The sequence below is a fragment of the Silene latifolia genome, chromosome 2 (assembly GCF_048544455.1).
Source record: "Silene latifolia isolate original U9 population chromosome 2, ASM4854445v1, whole genome shotgun sequence".
Lineage (NCBI taxonomy): Eukaryota > Viridiplantae > Streptophyta > Magnoliopsida > Caryophyllales > Caryophyllaceae > Silene > Silene latifolia.
In genome coordinates, this window is record NC_133527.1 from 75836773 (window position 1) to 75844503 (window position 7731).

At 38.0% G+C, this 7731-nt stretch overlaps 1 non-coding gene across 1 annotated transcript; it reads left to right on the plus strand.

The window, feature by feature from the left end:
* Positions 1-209: 209 nt before the first annotated feature.
* LOC141645473 (small nucleolar RNA R71) lies at positions 210-316 on the plus strand. Its single transcript, XR_012544955.1, has one exon. It is a non-coding gene; the product is annotated as a small nucleolar RNA R71 (small nucleolar RNA).
* Positions 317-7731: the final 7415 nt, after the last annotated feature.

A 7731-nucleotide genomic window follows, 5' to 3' on the forward strand; every position in this document is an offset into this window, starting at 1 on the left:
GAGTAATAGATTCCACTTCATGATTTCCTCCTCTAGTAGCCTTGCGAAGTCTACTATATTGTGAATTATGGACCGCCATTTCCTCAATCTTGTTCCATGTTTGATTATCGTCAACTTCGGTGAACATACCATTTGATCCCATGCTGAGAATGTTTCTTGAGTCTTCATAAAGACCATTCCAAAATTGTTGTACCAAGAACCACTCGCCAAGTCCATGATGAGGACATGAGCGACAAATTCCCTTGAACCGCTCCCAAGCTTCATACAAAGATTCTTCATTTCTTTGCTTAAAACCCGTAATTTGAGCTCTTAGCATGTTAGTCTTTTCCGGTGGGTAGAACGTTTTGGAGAAAGCTAGAGCCAATTTCTTCAAAGAGTCAATTCCAAGATTAGCCTTATCAAGGCCTTTCAACCATTGTTTTGCGGTGCCAATTAGAGAAAAAGGGAATAAGACCCATCGATTTTGGTCTTGAGTTACACCGGTTTGTGAAATCGCATCACAATAGTCACAAAAAGTCTCCATGTGAGAATGAGGGTCTTCACTAGGCATCCCCCCAAATTGGCTTCTTTCGACTAATTGGATAAATGCGGATTTGGCAATGAACTTTCCGGTTATATGTTGTGGTGTGGGAGTACCATTAGGTAGGTTCTCCTCGGTTGGTACAGAATGTGATGAAAATTTAGGCAATGTGGGTTGATTTTGTGTTGGATTTTGTGTTGGGTTTTCCTCACCTTCTCTTGCAAAAGGGTTGACGAACTCAATAGTGTTTGGTTGAATATCTACAACCTCACCAATACCTCTTAATGTATCTCTAGCAAGTCTTCTATTGTTTGTCAAAGTTCTTTCAATTTCGTGATCAAAGGGTAACAAGTTACCTTGTGATCTTCTAGACATGCAAAATATCAAACAACTTGAAAATAATTAGAACAAACCTTGAGGAGTTTTATTTCCCCAAGGCAAAGAAAGACACAACTAATAACAATTTAAAAAAATCTAAATAAAGTTAACACCGTCCTCGACAACGGCGCCATTTTTGGTCGTACTCACTTGGAGGTTTAGTTTTCGGTTACTTGTCGTTAGGAGCACCTAGACCAAAACAATATTTATAACTTCACAAACAACTCTACTATTAGTAAAGAGGCAAGTAAAGGTCGGATCCCAAGGGACGGGTATTGAAGTAAGATTTTCAATTGTAAGTAGCGGTGTCTAGGGGTGTCACAATTTGGGGTTTGAAGTAGAAGATCACTAAACTAAATAGCAATAAAAGTAAACAAGCAAGATGATTAAAAAGGGATGTAAACAATTGATAAAAGGCACTAGGGTGTCATGGGGTCATAGGGGATTCATGGGAATTGATCATACACACATATTCTCAAATTATAAGCAAGCAATTATTGTTGTGATGGATCGAGTTGGTTTATATCTTACAATCCTAGGAAGGTTTGGGTCCCGGAGCCGTATCGATTAGATTGTACAACACATACAAGTCGACTTAATCCTCCCTACTCAACTATATGCATGGTCTAATGAGACTCGAGTTAGTTTATGTCTTACAAGTCTCATTGTAAAGGTAAGTGATGGGTAAAAAATGCAAGGATTCATAGGCTCGCATTTCATCAAACATAATATGTGCATCAGTTGAGATCACAACAAGCAAGCAAATAAACTATGAAAACATATTAAATTAAGCATGAATCATTCCTCATGTTGATTTCCCCTAATTACCCATTAACCCTAGTTAAGGAAACTACTCACTCATTATCAAGTTTAGCATGTTAACAAGGTTGTCAATCACATTAACAAAGCAAGACATGATGAATAAATGAAGATAATTAACAATAATTAAAAAGGGATTAAGAGAATTATACCTACTAATTATTCCAATAATAAAGCAAAGAATAATAGAAGTACTTGATGATTGATTGGAAGGTTGTCAATCTCCCAATAATAACCCAAATAATCTTCAATTACCCAAAATAAAAGATGAACAAAAGAGAGATTAAGGAAATCAGATTTGTATTAAGACTTGATTAAAAGTTGATTACAAGATTAAGAAGAGATTAGAATGATATAAACTACACTAGAGATTGATAAGAAGAACATGATTATCTAATTAGACTAATGGGGTATTTATACTGGGGATTAGGTACACAAATTAGGGTTTACTAAGGGCTTAAATGACGATTATGTCCTTGAGGAATCGCTCCTCTCAAAAGAGATGCCGGTCTCCTTTTTGCCGGTCTTTCCAAAAATATGCGCATCCTTCATAGAACAAGAAGAGAACGGAAGTTGCTGTAACATAATACGAGCGTCCAAGGCAGTGGGACGAGCGGATTGCCAGGCTGTTGGACGAGCGGATTCCTTGGCCGGAAGCTCGGATTCTGGCCTTCTTGGACGAGCGTCCCGAGGGTCAAGCCGCGCAGATTCTTGGTCAGTTTCCTTTTTTTCTTGTTTTCTTCCTCATTCTTCCAATAATCCTCGGGGATCTTGTCGGAGATGCAAGGATCTTTTCTCATCATTGCCCATCTACTATAATATGTACAAAGGCCTTCTAGTCTTGTCTTCTCTTTGATGCTTGGTCATTGAATTCAATCAATTTAGCTCTATTTCGCCATGAAAATGCAAGGTTTGCACTCCTTTCCTACCAAGGGAACAAAACATCAAAGAATATTCAAAACAAAGGACTAAAGACAATAAATGACCTAAGTATGCACTAAAAAGCATGGGAACAAGGCTAATTCGGGGACTAAATATGCTCAATAATGGTCACATCAGGAGTCCACCTCATGCTTTCCTCCTCTAGTAGCCTTCCGAGGTCTACAATATTGTGAGTTATAGACCGCCATTTCTTCAATCTTGTTCCATGTTTGATTGCCATCAAATTCGGTAAACATACCATTTGATCCCATATTGAGAATGTTTCGGGAGTCTTCATATAGATCATTCCAAAATTGTTGTACAAGGAACCACTCGCTAAGTCCATTGTGTGGACAAGATCAACAAGTATCCTTGATTCTCTCCCATGCTTCATACAAAGATTCCTCATCCCTTTGTTTGAACCCGCTAATTTGGGCTCTCAACATGTTAGTCTTTTCCGGATGATAGAATTTCTTGTAGAAAGTAAGTGCCAATTTCTTCCAAGAGTAAATACCAAGAGTAACCTTATCTAGGCTATTCAACCATTGTTTTGCGGAACCAATCAAAGAAAAAGTAAATAAGACCCATCGAATTTGGTCTTGAGTAACTCCGGTTTGAGAAATCGCATCACAATAGTCACAAAATGTCTTCATATGAGAATGGGGGTCTTCACTAGGCATCCCCCCAAATTGACTTCTCTCAAATAGTTGTATAAATGAGGATTTTGCAATGAAATTACCGGTTAGATGTTGTGGGGTAAGAGTACCATTTGGTAGGTTCTACTCGGTTGGTACGGAATGTGATGAAAATTTAGGCATTGTGGGTTGATTTTGTGTTGGGTTATCTTCTCCTTGTCTTGCAAAAGGGTTGGTAAACTCAATATTATTTGGTTGAATGTCCACAATCTCACCAATACCTCTCAAATTATTTCTAGCAAGTCTTCTATTATTGGTCAAAGTTCTTTTAATTTCAAGATCAATGGGTAACAAGTTACCTTGTGATCTCCTAGACATGCAAAATATCAAACAACTCGAAAATAATTAGAACAAACCTTGAGGAGTTTAATTTCCCCAAGGTAAAGAAAGACACAACTAAAAACAATTAAAGAAAATCAAATCAAGTTAACACCGCCCCCGACAACGGCGCCATTTCTGGTTCGTCGGTTTTGTTACTCGTCGTCAAAAGTTACCTTTACCAAAACAATATTTATAACTTCACAAACTACTCTGCTCTTAGTAAAGAGGTAAGTAAAGGTCAGATCCCAAGGGACGGGTATTGATGTAGGATTTTCAATTGCAATTGGTTGTGTCTAAGGGTGTCACAATTTGGGTTGAGATAAAAGATCAACTAAACTAATCAACAATGTAAATAAAGTAATGAAAACAAGCAAGATGATTAAAATGAGATGTAAACAATTGATTTAAAGCACTAGGGTGTCATGGTTTCATAGGGGATTCATGGGATTTGATCGTACAAACATATTTTCTACTAGATGCAAGCACTTATTGTTGTGATGGGATCGAGTTAGTGTATATCCTACAATCCCTAAGAAGGTTTGGGTCCCGAAGCCAAATCGATCGATTAGATTGTACAACACCTACAAGTCGACTTAATCCTTCTTATCCAACTATATACATGGTCTAATGAGACTCGAGTTGGTTTATGTCTTTTAAGTCTCATTGAAAAGGTAAGTGATGGGTAAAAATGCAAGGATTCATAGGCTCGCATTTCATCAAACATAACATGTGCATAAGTTGGAATCACAACAAGCAAGCAAATTAAATATAAAGCAAAGAATAATAGAAGTACTTGATGATTGATGGAAGGTTGTCAATCCTCCAAATAAACCCAAAAAATCTTCTAATTACCTAAAATAAATGATGAACAATAGAGAAATTAAGGAAAGATTAAGGAATGAGATTTGTATTAATACTAGATTAAAAGTTGATTACATGATTAAGACAAGATTAAGATAGGATTATGATTATATTAAGATTACATGCTGATTTAGGTAGTATAAAAGGGTATTTATACTAAATATTAGGTACAAAGATTAGGGTTACTAAGAGCTTAAATGACTATTAAGACCATTAAGAAAAGTTGAGGAAGTGCTACTCTCCAAGGAGATGCGCGTCTCCGTTTTGCTAGTCCCACGAAGATATGCTCGTCCCGCGCGTCTAGGAAGGTGGCACGGTGGAGTCAGTCAGGAGATCCGAGCGGATCATGGGAGAGACGCTTGGATTGCTTGGCTTCAAGACGAGCGTCTTGCTATCGGGACGCTCGGATTGTTGAGCAGGGAGACGCTCGGATTGGCTACAATCCGCTCGGCTTGTGAGACAGGCACTTCTCTTTTCTTCTTTCCTCAAAAATCTAAGGGGATCTTGTTATGCAAGGATCCTTTCATCATTGCCCAATCTACTTTATTATCCACATAGGCCTTCAAGTATCGTCTTCCCTTTGTTGCTTGGTCATTGAATACGATAAATTTAGCTCCATTTCGCCATGAAAATGCAAGGTTTGCACTCCTCTCCTACAAAGGAAACAAAACCTCAAAGAATATGTAAAATGGGAAACTAAAGATAGTAAATGGCCCAATTATGCACAATAAAGCATAAGAACGAGGCTAATTCGGGGACTAAATATGCTCAAATACGATGTCACATCACGGGGACGTAACCATGTTTCTTTTAGGGGGTTAGGAGATGGTCGCATAAGGTTTTGGTGTGGTTTTATGTTAGTTTTGCATAGTTAGTAGCTGCTTTGAGTCACGTTGAGTTGTGGTTGGGAGTTTTGTTTTGAGTTCTAGTTGCGTTGTTGTGTCGTGTTTGGAGTTAGTATGTTTTGTTTTTGTGTATGGGTTGAACTTCGGGGACGAAGTTCTTTTTAAGGAGGGAAGACTGTAATACTACGGTTTTCTAAGTCTATGGGCACTCTATTGAGTAGGGCTTACTTTGTCGAGTAAGTATGTTTTGATACGAAACGGTAGTCTGCCTGATGGGTACTCGATCGAGTACGTGTGACACTCGATTGAGTAAGGGGCACTCGATCGAGTAGGTCACTTACTCGATCGAGTAAGTTTATCTTACGGGTTGTTTAAGCCGGGTTTTGTTAATAACGCATGATTGGTATTTAAGGGTTCCGTCATCTTTTTTAATCACTTTTCACTTTTCTAAAAACCTTTCAATGAGAGAAAAGAGTACGTTGTTTCATTCTTCACGTTATTATCAAATCCCAAAGGCTAAGGTTGTCGGACCATCGTTTTCTTTACGCCGTTGAGTTCGTCGTGTCAAGGGTATGATTCTTGTATAATTTTTATATTGTTTCGTTGAGTTTATTTAAAGCCCTAATTGGGTAGATTAGGGGTTCGGGAGTATAATAATGTTGTTTAGAGGATGATTGTATGATTATATGTGGTTATAGGAGGAGGCTTCGTAGAGGAGCATTATTGATTATCTGCTTGTGACGGTCTTGTGATTACTTATTGAGGTGAACATTATTTTGTTGGAGCTGTGTCCTCCAGTTAGTGCGGATAACGTCATTACACATACACTTGTACGGACAAGTGGGAGCTTGTTGGGGTTGGTGTCCTTAACAGTTAGTGCAAGGACTTATAAACCTCTAAAAGGATCAAAGGGCATACTATGGTATTATTATCAGTTGATCCACGTTTATCAATAACGGTTGGCTTGCTAGATAAGTTTGACGTTATTGTCATACAGATGGCGGTGATCAACTGGTCCCTAAAAGTCACACCTATAGGATACGTTTGAGAGACGTGACAGTATGAAAATACTGTCATGTAGATGCCAAAATTGACTAACCAGTTAGTCCGAGTTATTTGACTAGTAATTAGTCAAAATGTGATGTTGAGATATTATATTTAATACGGATTAAATATCATGGGCTAAGGCGAATTAACCAGTTAATTCGTAAAATTAAATATAAACGATTTATATTTAATTAAATGTATATTGAATATAATTATACAATACTGTTTTTGTCGGACACGTATTAATAATTCAGCTAACCCATATTATTAGCTGATGCCTAAATTTCCGATAACCGATAACATTTATAATCGACCGCGTCATATACATTTAGCGAGATGAGTCGGACCACGAGTTTAATAAGGAGGAAGCGGAAAGCCCACTCCCTCCCTAAGCAAACCCACGGTTTGGCCGAGCTCAACAAAAGGAGAGTTATTCTCTCCTTTTGACCTAACTGATTCATTTGAAACAGAACTAGGGTTTTGGGAATTGTGCCTCTCAGAACTCGGATCTCTCATCCAACAAAACTCACAACAAGTTCTCCCAATATTGCAAGGCAATCGGAGAACACGTTCTAGCACAAGGGCATATCTCGGACAAGGTCTTGGGTGCAACAATTAGGAGGGAATCTCGCTTGATTTCTGTTCTTTACGCCGTGCATCAAAGGACCCGAGGTTGATTTCTAATTATCGTTTCCTTGTTATTTTGTTTTATGACTGTAAATTACATATGAAATTTGCGTTATAGTCCTACAATTAAAGGGTAGTATACGGATATTAACCCGCAAGTGGTATCAGAGAGAGGCCACGTAATTTTTCTATGTAATTTTCATTAAACGAAATGAATCGATGATTTTTTGTTTAAAAATTTTGTCTCGGCAGCCAATTTTTTTTCACGGCAGAAATTTTTTTTTTCTGTTGTTGCGGCGTTTTTGGTTGCATTGGGAACCGTGTCCTGTTTACACGGTTGCTCTTGTTGTCGTTTTGTCTTGAAAACCGTGCCGTTTCATGTTTTACACGGCTGTTTTGTTTCAATTTTCATATTGTTTTTACATGTTGTTATTTTATACGGAGATTATAGCAACATGTCAAGTTTTTGTCAATTGTTAAATTTGTTTTGATGCGTTTTGATCAAAATTGCAATTGATTTTGTCTCGTCAAACTGTTTTCACGAGGGTTTTGAAGTTTCAGCCATGTTTGCATTCGATCGAGCGTATTTCTACTCGATCGAGTGCTATTTCTGTCTTGTTTTTGTTCGATCGAATCCCTGTTGTACTCGATCGACCCCTTTCAAAACCCCTCTGCTCGATCGAGTTGTCCTCGTACT